Genomic DNA, 17,383 nt, shown 5'->3' with positions numbered 1-17,383 from the left:
AATTTATTAAAGCTTTAGCAAGGCTCCTGTATGTATGCATCTGTGAACAATATGCAAGAAAAGGCAGGATGCACATGATGGTACTCAGAATAGTAATGCAATATAACTATCCTCGATCACAATGCTTATATTACGTAGTTATAAGTACATTTTAACGAATTGAGGCTGGTCTATGGATGATGAATTAAGAATATCTTATATGATCTTCTAAATTCCAACAAAGGGAATACCTTGTTATAGCATATAGTGTCCTATTTATGATAAAGGCATATTTAAATTTAAGCTTAAATAAAATTAGCTATGATCGGGAACATATATAGGTGAGTATTCAATTTTGCCTTTCAGTAATAAATAGGCCCTTTAAACTATATTATTGTATAGTGCTTATAATTAACTATCTGGGATATATTGTTTGGACTTTTTTCTTCTCTCTTACTCGAGAAATTTGTTGATATTTTCTTTTAAGATTAACATTCGATTTTTAATGAAGACTCGTGATACACACAAATAATTTGATATGGTAATTCTATATTTGAATTTTCTTTGGGATTTTTTTCTTTGGGATTTTTTTCTTTGTTTCTTATAGGGCTAAGGTCGACATAACACATATTGGCCGTGCATCTGCCTAGGCTAGCACATTTTAATAGGCATTGAGCAAAAAAGTTTATATGTATAATAAACATCATATGGGACAATTTATTATTATATAATTAAATAAGCATGAATAGCATATTTATTTTTTCTTGCATATTTAACATGACAACTATTTAGAATAAATGAAATCGACAAAATTAGAGCTTTGTAACTCCATTGTTGAAAATGATAATTTGTGTACTCTCGAAAAAATGATAATTTGTTAGCGCGTGCATTTTCTGATGTTTAATCAAATAATTATTTATATTCATGTTTTTCTTCTTAGTCGTTCACTCTTCATCACGTATATGCGTGCAACGTGTATATATGCACATGCTTATGCTTTTCGAAAGAAAAAAATGCACATGCTTATGCTATCCATACTCTAGACACATGTGCAATGTAGAAAGAAAAAGAAATACAGTAGCATACTATAGCCTACTATACTGGGAGTCTCGGACCCATGTGTCCAGTAAAGAAAGAAAGAAAGAACAGGAAAAGGTTGCGTGCTATACTTACTTCCTCCTCCCGTTTCTTCCCTCGTCTAGCAAAAATGGACATCGTCTCATCCATGGGGAAGATTGATCCAGAAATCCGCCGGGGTGCGACGCCGAGTCGCCGCTAGTTCCAATCCCACGCGTGGCGTCGACGCCTCTCCCTCTCTCCACTCGCCGATCCCCCAAAATGAAATCCTCGATCTAGCCGCTGGCTATACATTCTGTTCCCCTTTTGATTGTATACCTTCTAGTCCTTCAGTTTGTCAGCACTAATTCTTATCATGCTAAACAACCTGGAAGTGAGAGAGAAGCAACCACCACGGGATACATCAGGTGTGGTTAAATCATTTGATTTTCTGTATGTATTATCTTAAGAACTGGGAACTTGATTTGGGGGCATGTCTTATTTCCCATTTGGGTCTGTATGCAGATGTTCAGTGAGGTGATGTAGGTGTTGTGTAGAGATGGGTGGTAGTGGAGTCGTCAAGGAGATTGCCTGAGCTGAATCGGTAGGTCACCTGCGTCAGCTAATTCCGTGTGTTGTTGCCCGAGCTTATGTGGTCGCTATCATACCTGTAGAACAGACCATATTTGTCACCATTTAGGCATATAATGTGGGAATATTAAGAAGATCCAACCGCTCCATAATTAATCACACCACATGGACTTCCATTCACACAATTGATCTTAGCATATTAGGAAAATAGTAATCAAATCTAACCTTTGCTTGGTCGGTTGTACCACCTTAATCATCATTTATGAAATCATCCAAGTATATTCCGATAGGAAAACGAAAATCTTGCCACTCCATGCTCGATCGTGCCCAAGGAAGAGATGTCGATGGATCTCTTATTTGGTATTGACAGATGTATGTACAAATATATTGTGGTCAGGTCAGAGCTATGAGACAGATTAGGGCATGAGTCGTGAGATGCAATTTGCAGATACTTAGTAAACTGAAAGTACACATTCATGATTCATCTAGTTCTTAATTTTTTAATACTGATTATGCAATGGACAAACTACATATTGTTTTAGTGCTAGATCTAATTTGCAAATATAGCCATCTGTGTCCGCAGAAATATTGGATTCATCGGAAAACTGTACGAATTCCTCTTTAAGACCGTTACATAGAGTAAAATAGAAATATTCTAAGGTCTCTTGCACAAAAGGATCTCCTTGTACACAATATGTTTTGCCGATTTATTTCCCTTAGATTCTTTATTTTCTTTGGTAAATATAGCCCCACATGTTTTAGCGACTGCTCTTGACTCTTATTTTTTTGAAGGCTCCTAGTAACTCGTCAAAAACTACCCCACACGGACGGGAAACTTTTTTGAAGAGAGGTGCATGGATAGGAACCTGGCTGACGTAACTAAGACTCTCTAAAATAGAGAAAGGTAAAATATTGATCTATTTTCCCACAACAGCTCGATTCTAAAAGTGTTAGAGATGATTAAGTAACTGATTAAACATTACCTATACCAACTGTTCTTGATTCTCCAGAATATTCATTGGGGCCATTTTCCATTGAGGTATAGAATAAATGGAAGAACTCAAGATTAAATTTATGTACGAACATGAATGATTAGGACAGGGTATTATTATAGACAAATATATATGATTAAAAGTATTAGAAGCTGAAAATTAAAAGATACAGAACTACTTTTTCTGTTGAGTAGGCGTTGGAGAGGGCTTCCTATAAAATCAAATGGGGTCAAGGAGGTCAAAAACTGTGCTGCTAGTCTTTACCAAGAGATTAACATGAGCATCATTTTTTATCTCACGTGTTGCTTCAAGAAAATTATGCTAATGTACAACCTTCTTAACTGTTGAATGCATATACACTCCATATCTGCAAGTAACACTATGAACAAAAATCAATGAGAACAGAGTATAATTTTGGTTTCTACTATGCACATATTGTATTGGATCATTGTGTGAGCATTAAACTGAAAGAACAGATCCATGTAAACAAACACCTGGTTTTTCCTTCTAAGAAACATAGGGAAGTAGACTGGCAAACCATGCAATGCTCCAAAACGACTTATCTACTTTCCAAAGAAATCAAAGGTGGTGTTCGAGTTTTCTGTGCGGAAGTACATCCACATCTATGGTGAATTGCATCCACTATTTGGATTGCATATCACCTACATATCTTACCCACCCTGGTAATACTCTGTATCTAGACATGTCTGAAATCAAATAACACACATAAGCAAAATTCCCAAACAAAAACCTAGGCCGCCCTTGCTCATTAGAGACCAAGTCACAAATTGCAAGATAACATAAAAATCCTGAGAAATAAAAACCAATCCTATTCTTGCTCCAATGCTCCTTGTATACCTGCAAGAAGTCTGCCAGAGTTCCTGAACTCTGTAGCTTCACCAACAATGTCAGATGTACATATAAGAAGATGATAATCATAATGGCTTGTTTTTTCAAATTAATTCAAGATAAGCTCGTACACTGAAGGAAATAGTTAATTAACAGCAATCCATTGTACTAACATGATTTTGTGAATACTCGAGCACGGCATTATACCACGTTAGACCTTAGGGCCTGTTTGGTTCCAATAAGTCACCTGACTTATAAGTTAGGTGACTTAAAACCGGTGACTTATAAGTCACGCCTGTTTGGTTGTCACCTGACTTATAAGTCACCTGCCACACCTTCCCACACCAATCAACATCATGCAGGTGGTGGGACCCATGCAAAAGGGGGTGACTTATAAGTTTTAAGTTGGGGTGGAGCAACTTATGACTTATAAGTTGGGGTGACTTATAAGTCGGGTCTGTTTGGTAAAATAAGTCACTTTTTTCACTTTTCGACTTATAAGATTGAGAAATGTGATACCACATTATTATTGGGCCTGGAAAGTCAAGTCAACCACAGAACTAAACCAAGAGACTGTAGATCCCAGATGTCTGAGATAAGGAGGGAACTAATACTTTTTTTCCTTCTTATATGATGGAGAATTTAAAGGATTAATTCTACCTTTTTAGATCTAATATTATCACATATATAGTGGAAAAAGTCGAGCATTCTGTATTTACTTTCGAAAATACATTCCTATCACACACAGGCAGGGAATAATTGAATATGCATAGCTTGTTTTAAAGGATGGAGCAACGATGAATATATGCTAAGGCAGCACTCTATAACATGGTAATAAGATTGAATTAGTTTACCTTGTATTGCAAATATGTAACCTTGTCGTTTTAATGATGCAGATGCTGAACCAAGTCTAAAGCTCGCTGAGCACGGCTGGTCCGATGCCTGTTGGCTGGTTTTCTTTTACCATGGAGGTTGTAAAAGGTTCACTGTAGATTTTTGATATACCTTCATTAGCCCAGCCATACCGGTTTCATGGTGAACGAAATAGGCAACATGGAGGTTGGATGCTTAGATGATGTTATGATAAGATTAGTTGCTCAACAACTATAGCATGAGCATGGGTAACATCCAAATTCCACAAATTAGTCATGTATTAGTGTGTACTCAGCTCTTCCTTTGAAAATTTAACAAACTAAACATCCAAACATGTGCTTCTGGAATAAGAAATTGGCACCTGCTAAATAAGTAATTTGAAATTAGCAGTACCAGTTTAAATGAGAATACCGCCATTAATGATTGTTAAAATAGAAAAGCAGTCACACCTCAAATCTTGGGAATAAGTAGTCTGTTGGAGGCTCAAACCTAAATTAGAACCCTGTCATGCAAAGTGGCAAACAGAAAATTAGGACTTCCCCTACATGTTGGATGCTTACCAGATTCAATATGCCTCAAATAGCGTGTGCGTGAATATATGTGGTTGCAAGGGAGTCCATGGGGAATTAGAGCTGGCTACACGTTTCAAGTTGGTTACTACACTCCATGCAATTTGAGCATATGAGGTTGTAACATGGGTAGAAGCAGCCGGTGATGCATCCAATCTAGATATCTAATTAGAAAAAAGGAGATTAGCAAGACTACAATCAGATTCAAGTGCTGGACCGATCCAATAGTTGCAGATGTCAAAACATACTGATGCAGATGTCAAAACATACTGATGCTGCCGCACGCGAATCAGACCAGCATGAGCATGAAAGCCCAGGCGTGAGACTTCTGCCCACCTTGCACAGACGTGGGACTTCTCCTCACTTTGCGTCGGCAAGTTGATTTGATGGCGGAGAGTCGATTGATGGCATGAGGCGATGATTAGATGTGTTTTTTACCTTCTGTTTTCTCTACGGACGAAAGGAGAGGCAACAATTAGGAGTTTGTTTACCTTGACTTCTTTTTTCTTTACGAAAGAGCAATGCGGGTGGAAGAGGTGGGATTATTCAAGGGCTCCCGATTAATTATTGGTTGATCAAACGGATGAAATTTTCTAACGCCAAGGATTAACGTGAAGCCTCGTATGGTGCTTTCAATTAGTATATATATATATATATATATATATATATATATATATATATATATATATATATATATATATATATATATGACAAATGTTTCCTACAAGCAGTGGTAGTTACCACCACTTGCGTTTTGTATGTTGTATGTAGTATCTATTGGAACCAAGATTATGTACGTGTAGTATGTAGTATATAACAATGATTAGGTAGTATATATACTAATTTTTAGGTATTATGTACCATGTTTTGAGTATGCTCTTTTTTACGTACAAATATATACGTATTTCATAAATATAACAAAACCTATGGGCTCATATGCATTTTTTTCATGTAACTTGCTTTGAAATATCTTAGATATATTATATGAATATATTTAAAATAATAAAATAGTATACATAGTACCACATGGTAGTATATTAGATATGTGGGGTAACTACCACCGGGTGGTAGGATGGATTTTCCATATATATATATATATATATATATATATATATATATATATATATATATATATCAAATTTCAACACTAAGCATATCAAATTTCTACGCTAATAAGTAACATATCCTGACATGGCGGTCAACATTTGTCCTTGTCACGCGGGTCACGAATGGCATCCCGACGTAGTTTATAAGAAAGATATAAGATACTTTCTCATGCCATGCATAAGTAGCTAGGAGTGAATAATGATTTATCTTGGATATCAACATTGTGTTAAAATGATTGTGATGTAGTATGATGATATGGTATCCTCCTCTGAACGTTCGAGTGGCTTGACTTGGCACATGTTCACGCATGTAGTTGAATCAGAACCAACATAGCCTCTATGATATTTATGTTCATGGTTTTCATATCCTACTCATGCTAGTATCCAATGTTACTTATGCATAATGCATGTTCATGACCGTTGTTACTCTCTAGCTGGCCGCTTCTCAACCTAATTGCTAGCCTTCGCCTGTACTATGTGGGAACTCTACTTGTACATCCAAAAACCTAAAACCCAAGTTATTCCAGATGAGTCCACCATACCTACCTATATGCGGTATTATTCTGCCGTCTTAAGTAAATTTGCATGTGCCACCTCTAGAAACTTCAAATAAATATCTTTTTTGTGTGCCTGGATCGTTCAAGGAATGACAGGAGGTAGTCGGTATCTTCCATGCTAAGCGGATTATTCTCAGGTCGAGTGTTTATTCACTCGCCATCGCACGAGAAAAGGGCGGTAATAGGGATGCCATTCCCAAACTGCAAAAAGAAAAGAGCTTACAAATAATCAAACAAAAACTCCCAATGGAGTCATAACCTTTACATTTCCGCTTGGGAACCGCCACTAGCGTGCTTAGCATGGAAGATATTGATAACTGATGGTCGTGAAGTGAATGAGAATGGTGCATGTCTCAAAATATCATTTACCTCTGTTTTAAAACTTGAGCTCTGGCACCTCTGCAAATCACTGCTTTCCTCTGCGAAGGGACTATCTATTTACTTTTATGTTGTGTCATCACCTTCTCAAATAAGTGCCAGAACCTGAGAGCACTGTTGTCATGCTGATGCATTGTGAATAGCTAATGTTGGGTGCATCATGACTGGATCTTTTCTACCATTAATTACAATGTTTATTCGCTGCTTGAACTTTGGGGGTGCTTTGCATTTATGTTTTGTTGTCTCAGAAAGGGCTAGCGAGATACCATTATTGTCATATTATATTATGTTTGTTTTGACAACGTGTTGCTATTTGAGATAACTTATTATTGCTCTAGTTGTTTATGCCATTGATATGAGTTAATATAATTTTTAAGAGTTATTGTCGACATGATTAGTTATAATCCTTGCTGAAAACCTGGGTGCTATTTAAGCTTATTTACGAAACAAGAGCAAAAGAGTTCGTAAAAGTTTTCTTTTTCACTTTCAGTTTATCAATTGATTGCTTGAGGACAAGCAAAGGTTTAAGTTTGGGGGACTTGATACGTCTCCAACGTATCTACTTCTCCTAACGCTTTTCCTCTTGTTTTGGACTCTAATTTGCATGATTTGAATGAAACTAACCCCGGACTAACGTTGTTTTCAGCAGATATACCATGGTGTTGTTTTTTTGCAGAAATAAAATTTCTTGGAATGGAACAAAACTTTGCGAGGATTTTTTATATCAAATAAGAGAATTTCTGGAACCAGAAGGTACCTGAGGAGGGCACCTGGGTGGGGACAACCCACCAGGGCGTGCCAGCACCCCCCCCAGGCGCGCCCAGGTGGGTGCTGCCCACCTGGTGGCCTTGCTAACCCTCAAACCGACGCTATAAAATCCCATATTTCCAGAAATAAATCGGGGAAGAAAGAATTATCGCGTTTCACGAGACGGAGCCGCCGCCGTCTCCTGTTCTTCATCGGGAGGCCAGATCTGGAGTCTGTTGGGGGCTCCGGAGAGGGGGATCTTCGATCTTCGTCATCACCAACACATCTCCATCGCCAATTCCATAATGCTCCACACTGGGAGTGAGTAATTTCTTAATAGGCTCGCTGGTCGGTGAGGAATTGGATGAGATTCATCATGTGATCGAGTTAGTTTTGCTAGGGCTTGATCCCTAGTATCCACTATGTTCTGAGATTGATGTTGCTATGACTTTGCCATGCTTAATGCTTGTCACTTTGGCCTGGGTGCCATGATTTCAGATCTGAACCATTTATTTTATCACCTTTATATCCATGTTCTAGATCTGATCTTGCAAGTTATAGTCACCTACTACGTGTTATGATCTGACAACCTCGGAGTGACAATAGTCGGGATCACTCCCGGTGATGACCGTAGTTTGAGGAGTTCATGTATTCACCATGTGCCAATGCTTTGTTCCAGTTCTCTATTAAAAGGAGGCCTTAATATCCCTTAGCTTCCAATAGGACCCCGCTGCCACGGGAGGGTAGGACAAAATATGTCATGCAAGTTCTTTCCATAAGCACGTATGACTATTTACGGAATACATGCCTACATTATGTTTATGAACTGGAGCTAGTGCCGTATCGCCCTAGGTTATAATTGTCTCATGAATATCGTCCAACGAGTCACTGATCCAATGCCTACGAATTTATCATATATTGTTCTTGCTAAGTTACTATTGTTTGTACTGCTATCATTACTGCTACAATATCACTGCTATCACTGTTACTGTTACCATTACTGCTGCTGCTATCATCAAACTATCATACTACTGTGCTACTAATTACTTTGCTACAGATAATTAATCTCTAGGTGTGGTTGAATTGACAACTCAGCTGCTAATACCTTCAAATATTCTTTGGCTCCCATTGTGTCGAATCTATAAATTTGGGTTGAATACTCTACCCTCAAAAATTGTTGCGATCCCCTATACTTGTGGGTTATCAGCCATCATGGCCGCCACCCCACTGGCGGCCACCGTGGCCATCACCCGCTCCACCAATGCGGCCCGAAGGCAGGAGGTGGTGGTCGTGGCCACCACCCCATCATCGGCCGCCGTGGCCGCCACCCCACCATCGACCGCCGGGGTCATCACCCGCTCCGCCATCGCCGCCCGAAGGTGGGAGGTGGAGGTGGATGCCCGCACGTGCATCAGCGACCTTGCACGCTACACCGAGTTTCTGCGGGAGGAGGAGGAGCGCCTCGTCGAGCACGCAAAAAGCCTTATCGCCGTCGTGGCCGCGCGCACGCCGCCTCAAAGGCGAGGAATCAGGAGATCTACGAGGAGAACCACCGCTTCGAGAGGGGTCGTCTGGAGCGGCAGGGGGCGTTTGAGGTGAGCGTCGCTGAAGGTGCAGCAGCGGCAGGCACCGTATTCCAGTTGTCCAGCTCGTCGGTAGGCTCCTCCTCCTCTGCCTCTTACTGAGCGCGCTCGACAGAGGAGAGGCTGCCGGAAGTAGTACAAAGCCCCTCCATAGTAGTAGTAGTAGTAGTATTTAGGGGCTATTTTGTTCAGTTCATCTCACTATAGATGTGGTGGAACTGTACAACGTACTTAAAATTAGCTAGTATATAAAGTAGAACTAGCTATTTCAGTACATGGTTGGAAACAATTGGGGAAACATTTGGTCGGTTCAGCTGTCGAGTTGAACTGTTTGTATAAAGAATGACTGCTTAATCTATGAATGAAATCTATGCTTAATTACTAAATTTTCGTTGCAAAAATTAGATACTGCTAGTGATTTTAGCTGCATATTTTGAGAAATCGCAGCGTTACAAGGTTGAGAAATGGCAATGTTACTAGATCAAAAAATGCAATCTTTCCAGTTTGACAAATGACAACATACCCAATATGACAGATGCAAATCTTACCAAATTGTTTGTAAGTGGTTGCACACGGGTCATCCAAAACAACCGTTTGCATTGAAGCGATGTAGAACTCATGCTCGGCACATTTTCTCTTGGCTTAATTAGAGTTGAAGTCTGGATTTGCATACCGTATTAAATCTGAACCGTTTCATTGAAGAGATGCACAAATCATGCGCTACGAATTTTCCCTTGACTTAAAGGGGAAGACCATAGCTCTCACTTTGCATATAGGTGCTCTATCTAAAACCTTTGCGATCAAGGGCTGCACAAATCCTGCTCGGCACATTTTCCCTTGGCTTCCTGGGGAAGTTGTCAGTTTGCATATGGGTGTTCTAGCTAAAACATTTCTGATGAGTGTATTATATTTTAAAACCATTGGCGGGTTTTTCAGAAGAAAATTGTTTGATAAGTCTGTACATTAAGAAAGAAAAATGCAAGTTTGTTCAAACCATATCTTTCATTCAGTCACACTGCGAATTTATATTCGTATGATCGAGATACAGTATTAAACCCAAAATAAAACTATTTCCGGCGGCGGCATGCCGCGCCATCATTGTCATTGTCGTCCTCCGGGACATTGTTGTTGAAGTCTTCAAGGCAGCACCGAATGTTCTTCACTTGTAAATCAAACATCATGTCATCGCGCTATCGACGGGCGGGGCAGGAGGACGAAAACTGGCGGCGCTGAGAGGTAGCGGTCGACGGCGGCGTCCCATGCCGCTGAAGGGGCACGCGCGCGGGCACGAGCATGGCGGGTGCAGCCAAACGCACAGGGACCGGCACCGCGGTGGGTGGAGGGGCGCGCACGGGCATGGGCGTTGGCGCTGGCATGTACACGAGCTCGCACGGGTCTGCGGAGACCTCGCTGATGCCCGTGGCTTCCATATCTGCGATAGTGCTCGGTGACCAGCCCGTCAATGCTATGGGGATGGTCGCTGGCGCTGGCACGGGGATGGGAGCTGGGATGGGAGCGGATGCAGCAACCGCCGCAGCCAGCTCGTTCAGGGCCATGTCCATGAGGCCCCATTCCTCCTTATTTTCAATCTCCTCTGGCTCAGAGTCGACTTCACCAAACTTGAAGACTAGTGGCAGATGGTCCTTCTTGCCATGGCGTTGGTGGAGGTCTGCGGGAGGGAGGGGAATGGGAGGCGAACAGTAAGGCTGCCCATATTAAGAAGTGGCTCGGGCACCATTAATGGAGAGGAAGATGAGCGGCCATGGAAGTCAAAGGGCTCGCTTCCCAGTGAGCCTGCGCAGTGTACAGCTCGCATGCTTCCCAGTGAGCCTGCGCATTGGAGGACAGCTTGCACGCCTCCCGGTCAGCCTACGCACCGGACTGCGCTCGCACGCCTCCTGTTCAGTCAAGCACCTGTCCGCACGACACCTCCTATAACCATTAAAACCAAGACATGTGGCATCACATGAATGGTTAACATAACGCAAACGGTTTGAATTATACAAACATTTAGAGTAGCAGCTATTTGTTTCAAAATGCCTTTGTTGGTTGTTATTCGAGTGTGCGTTCTCTCAAAATGGACACAAAAAATACCACAACATGTCGGGTGCCATTCCATGATAGCATTCCAAGTTTCATGAATTTCAGACGAGTTTTGGATTTGCTAGAATTTAAAAACAAAGTATCTCAACATTTTGTCGGTAATCAACAGTGCCCTGGTGTTTGAAATTCATTCCCATTTCTTGCATGGGACCTTAGCATGCACCCCAGGACAAAGATTTGTTTATTCAACCAATTTATATGCACTCGAGCATGTGCATGTAGTTCAAATTTGAATTATGCACATAAAATGCCTAGAAACCCAGTTAATGTATAAAATGTCCAAACGAACCCCAAAAAAATCCAAAATTTAACACAACATTCCTGTTGTTCTATGTTGACACTAGAATTTTTTTGAAAGCAATAAGAGGCAGCGGATATTGTTTCGTCACCAAAGGTGGCACGTTCCCTACCAAAACCATCAGGCTTGTTGTGAGAAGCTCTGGTTTGTGAGAAGCTTATACCCAAACCTGCCCCAAATGGGACAAAAAATTTACCACGGCATGTTTATGCCGCTCCATGATAGCATGCCAAGTTTCATGAATTTTAGACAAGTTTTGGATTTACTAGAATTTTAAAACCAGGTATCTCAATGTTTGCGGCCGAGTGACAGTGGCAGGGTGTTTGACATTCATTCCCATTTCTTGCATGGGATCTAAGCATGCAACCAAGGACACAAATTTGAATTTTCAACGAATTTATATGCATTAGAGCATGTGCCTATAGTTCACATTTGAATTATGCATATAAATGCATTGAAAACTCAATTAATGCATAAAATGTCCAAACGAACCCCAAAAATCCAAAAAATAACACAACACTCCTGTTGTTCTATGTTGACACTAGAATTTTTTTGAAAGCAATAAGAGGCAACGAATATCGTTTCGTCCCCAAAGGTTGGGTGTTCCCTACCGAAACCATCACGCTTGTTGTGAGAAACTCTGGTTTGTGAGAAGCTTATACCCAAACCTAACCCAAATGGGACAAAAAATTTACCATGGCATGTTGATGCCGCTCCATGATAGCATGCCAAGTTTCATGAATTTCAAACGAGTTTTGGATTTACTAGAATTTAAAAACCAGGTATCTCAATGTTTGCGGCCGAGTGATGGTGGCAGGGTGTTTGACATTCATTCCCATTTCTTGCATGGGACCTAAGCATGCAACCAAGGACACATATTTGAACTTTCAACCAATTTATATGCATTAGAGCATGTGCCTGTAGTTCAAATTTGAATTATGCAAATAAATGCATTGAAAACTCAATTAATGCATAAAAATGTCCAAACAAACCCCAAAAAATCCCAAAAATTGACACAACACTCATGTTATTCTATGTTGAAACGAGAATTTTTTTTGAAAGAGATAAGAGGCAATGGATATAGTTTCGTCCCTAAAGGTGGGATGTTCCCTACCGAAACCATCAGGCTTGTTGTGAGAAGCTCTGTTTTGTGAGAAGCATATACCCAAGCTTGCCCCAAATGGGACAAAAAAATTACCATAACATGTTGATGCCGCTCCATGATAGCATGCCAAGTTTCATGAATTTCAGACGAGTTTTGGGTTTACTAGAATTTAAAAACCAGGTATCTCAATGTTTGCGGCCGAGTGACGGTGGCAGGGTGTTTGACGTTCATTCTCATTTCTTGCATGGGACCTAAGCATGCAACCAATGACACATATTTGAATTTTCAACCAATTTATATGCATTATAGCATGTGACTGTAGTTTAAATTTGAATTATGCACATAAATGCATTGAAAACTCAACTAATGCATAAAATGTCCAAACGAACCCCGAAAAATCCCAAAAATTGACACAACACTCCTATTGTTCTATGTTGACAAGAGAAAAAATTTGAAAGCAATAAGAGGCAATGGATATTGTTTCGTTCCCAAAGGTGGGATGTTCCCTACCGAAACCATCAGGCTTGTTGTGAGAAGCTCTGGTTTGTGACAAGCATATCCCCAAACCTGCCCCAAATGGGATAAAAAATTTACCACGACATGTTGATGCTGCTCCATGATAGCATGCCAAGTTCCATGAATTTCAGAGGAGTTTTGGATTTACTAGAATTTAAAGACCAGGTATCTCAATGTTTGCGACCATGTGACGATGGCAGGGTGTTTGACATTCTTTCCCATTTCTTGCATGGGACCTAAGCATGCAACCAAGGACACAGAGTTAAATTTTCAACTAATTTATATGCATTAGAGCATGTGCGTGGAGTTCAAATTTGAATTATGCATATGAATGGATAGAAAACTCAGTTAATGTATAAAAATGTCCAAGAAAACCCTGAAAAATCCCAAAAATTGACACAACACTCATGTTGTTCTATGTTGACACGAGAAAAAATTTGAAAGTAAGAAGAGGCAATAGATATCGTTTCATTCCCCAAGGTGGCACGTACCCTACCGAAACCATCAGGCTTGTTGTGAGAGAAGCTCTGGTTTGCGAGAAGCTTATACCCACACCTACCCCAAATGGGACAACATTTTTACCCTGGCAAGTCGATGCCGTTCCATGATATCATGTCAAGTTTCATGAATTTCAGACGAGTTTTCGATTTGCTAGAATTTTAAAACCATGTATTATGTTAGCGGCCAAGCGACAGTGTCAAGGTGTTTGACATTCATTCTCATTTCTTGCATGTGACCTAAGCTTGCAACCAAGGACCAACATTTGATTTTGCAACCCGTTTTTATGGACTGGAGCATGTGCATGTAGTTCAATTTTGAATTATGCACATAAATGTCTAGAAAATTCAATTAACATATAAAAATGTCCAAACGATCCCCAAAAAAATCCAAATATTAACACGACACTCCTGTTGTTTTATGTTGACACCAGGAAAAAAATTGAAAGGAAGAAGAGGCGATGAATATCATTTTGTCCACAAAAGTGACACGTTTCCCTAACGGAACCATGAGGCTTCTTGTGAGAAGCTCTGGTTTGTGAGTTATACCATAACCTGCCCCAAATGGAACAATATTTTTTACCCTAGAATGTTGATGCCATTCCATGATAGCCCCAAGGTTTCATGAATTTTAGACAGGTTTTGGATTTATTAGAATTACAAAAGCAAGTACCTCAACATTTGCCGGAGAGCCACGGTGTCGTGGTGTTCAAAATTCATCCCCATTTCTTGCATGGGACATAAGGACAAACCCATGGACACATATATGATTTCACAACCCATGTTGGTTCACCGGAGCATGTGCATGTAGTTTAATTCTGAATTGTGCACCTGAAATGGCTAGAAAACCAATTTAATGTATACAATGTCCAAACGAACCCTGAATAATTTCAATTTTTTTACGACATACATATAGTTGCATGTTCACTGCAGATAAAAGGTCTAGCCATTCAAACACCGTTCATTACCGCTGTGACCCCATTATGTAATTCAAATCAAGATGAAAAATCAAGTAGATCCCACACAGTTTATTATCACCAACCGTGATGTAGTACAAAATATCCTGAAGTACCGTCGGTGTATAGTACACCTATGGCTTACGCGAGAAGGTGCGTCGGCTACAGTCCACAGCCGGCGTGTCAAGCACACTAGCACGCTCCCCAAATATCATTTCACTGTTCAATCGTCGTTGGTGAAAGATGGGGACGTGGACCCGCGTCGTGAGGGCAACTTTGGCGGCCCACTCCGGTGAGAGTGCGGCCGCAGCCGCTATGCGCGTGCTAACAAGGTGCATGAGCGCGGCCACAATCCGCAACCGGGCGACCAAGGCAGCCCAAACGGTCGCTGTTGCTTCTAAGGTGGCGGTAGCAACATCTGCCTCGGGGATAGCAACTGGCGAGAGCGGCACAACAGCTATCCGTTCCGCAGTGGCGGCCTTAGCCCTGATGGAGGCCGCCCACGACCATGTCGAGGCCACCCATGCCTAGCTCGTGGCGGTCATTGAACAAATTGAACGAAGCTTCTTTGACAACGGTCGGCAACCCACGGCCGAAGAGTTGGCAATCGCCGAGAGCGCTCAAGCAGCCGTCCGTTCCTCCGCCGCATACCTTGCGACGATAGAGCCCGTCCAAGCCCAGATCGCGGCCGCCCACGCCCAGCTCGTGGCGACCTTTTCCAAAGAGATGGCGGATGCGGATGGCGAGATGCTTGCCGAGTATGGTATGATGGATGGCATGGAGCCCCTTCCCCAGGAAACCGTCGGGCACGAGCTAGACATGGAGGAGGCGGCAGAGATCGACGAGCACCAGCCATCACTACTAGGGAAAACCTTATACACATAATCTTAGCAGCAGCGCGGCTCAAAAAGAAGCGCTACTGCTAATTAGCAGTAGCGCGTGTGTGCAAAACTCGTTACTGACACGGCGTTAGCAGTAGCGCGCTTGGAGCAACCCGCGCTGCTACAAATATCGACCGACAGTGTCCATCAACCTACATTTAGCAGCAGTGCGTTGTCGTGTCACATCTCTAGTTCTGGTATGACCTAGACTAGCTAGTCATGTCTGCATCATGTTTAAATTCCATTTAAATTTGAAATGGGGATTTGTGAAACCCTCAGAATCATTTTTGGAAATGACCCAAACAAATATTGCTCCAAAAAGGTCCAAGAAAATGCTCATGTTGCTCTCTGAAAATATTGGACAGAGATAAAAATCAAACCAATATTTTTAGAGGCTCATAAGTATTTATTTTGGGCATTTGGAATTAATGCATAATTATTTGCATTGGATTATATATGTTATATATATAATATATGTCCAAAAATTATGCCATTTATTGAGGAGCTCTAGAATAATATCACTAGTTCCTACAAAAATTGGCACAAGGAAATAAAATGATTTAATATTATTATTAAATCAAAACAGATGTCAGAAAATAGAAAAGAAAAAAGAGAGAGGAAAAACCTACCTGGACTTACCGGCGGCCTGGCACTGTACGGCCTGGCCTGGCCCAGCGGCCCAGCAGGCCGGCCCAGCCAGCTGGCCGTGCCACTCGTCCCCTTCCTCGCGCCAGGAGGATAGGGGCACGCGCCGGCGCGGCCGGCCACGCGTCTGGCCGGGGCCACGTCCCCCGCCACCTCCTGCTTCTCCCTCTCGCCGTCCTGGACGCCCTGGACGACGCCACACGCCGCCCCGCACCTCTCTCCCTCTCCCTCACTCTCCCTCCTCCCCTGGTTCTCTCCCGCGCGACCGCCCGAGCCCTGCCGTTGCCGCCGTTTGCCGTTACCGTAGCCACCGCCACCCCCTCGCCTCTCCGACCAGCTCAGAAGCTCCGCAACGTCACCGTACACCTCTCCGTCGAGCCACGCGACGCGGGAAGCCCTGGAACACCATCAACATCACCATCTTCGCCTCCGGCCGCCGGAGATTGTCCTCACCGCCACACCGTCATCCGGTCTTCCCCGAGCTTGCTGACGATGCCTTCGAGACCGCTGTGAGCCCCGCCGTCGATCCCCCCTACTCCCCTACTGCTCTGCGCCCTCCAGCCCCTCTGCTGCTCGAGCCGAGCTCCGGCCGCCACCGTGAGCTCTGCTCCGGCGAGCTCCGGCCACCCTGCATCCTCCCGTCGCCTCCGCTGGATGCGGACGAGCCCGAGCTACGCCCTGGTGCTCTCAGCCACCGCCCCCGTGCACCGCAGCGCTGTGCCCGCCCTCGGCCGAACTCCGGCCGCCGCCCCGAGCTCCGTTCCAGCAAGCTCCGACCGTCCCCGCCTCTCGCACTTGCTCCAGATGACGCGGACGAGCGCTGGCTCCTCGCCAGTCGTCTCCGCGGGCCATTTGTACGCCAGAGATGCGATCCCGAGCCCCTCCACCGTGTTCGGCCTCACCGACCCGTCAGGTGGGCCCCGTGGGGTTTGACCCTTTGACCTCGCCGACCCGTCAGGTGGGCCCCGTGGGTCAGGTGATTAGCTTAAGGCTAATCACCGTTAACTAACCCCCCCTAACACTGACCAGTGGGCCCAGTGCCACTAATCCTTTAATTAAGATAAAACTAACCCCCCTGTTTAACCCATGTCACTGACGTGTG

General features: G+C 42.7%; 1 long non-coding RNA gene across 1 annotated transcript; it reads left to right on the top strand.

Annotated features, from left to right (window-relative positions):
* The first annotated feature begins 1,120 nt into the window (after positions 1-1,120).
* LOC123159334 (uncharacterized) lies at positions 1,121-4,634 on the top strand. The gene is made up of 4 exons (XR_006479642.1): positions 1,121-1,463; positions 1,561-1,639; positions 2,419-2,530; positions 4,364-4,634. It is a non-coding gene; the product is annotated as an uncharacterized lncRNA (long non-coding RNA).
* The last annotated feature ends 12,749 nt before the right edge of the window (positions 4,635-17,383 follow it).

This window comes from Triticum aestivum, chromosome 7B (assembly GCF_018294505.1).
Source record: "Triticum aestivum cultivar Chinese Spring chromosome 7B, IWGSC CS RefSeq v2.1, whole genome shotgun sequence".
NCBI lineage: Eukaryota > Viridiplantae > Streptophyta > Magnoliopsida > Poales > Poaceae > Triticum > Triticum aestivum.
This window is presented reverse-complemented; position numbering and strand designations above follow the sequence as displayed.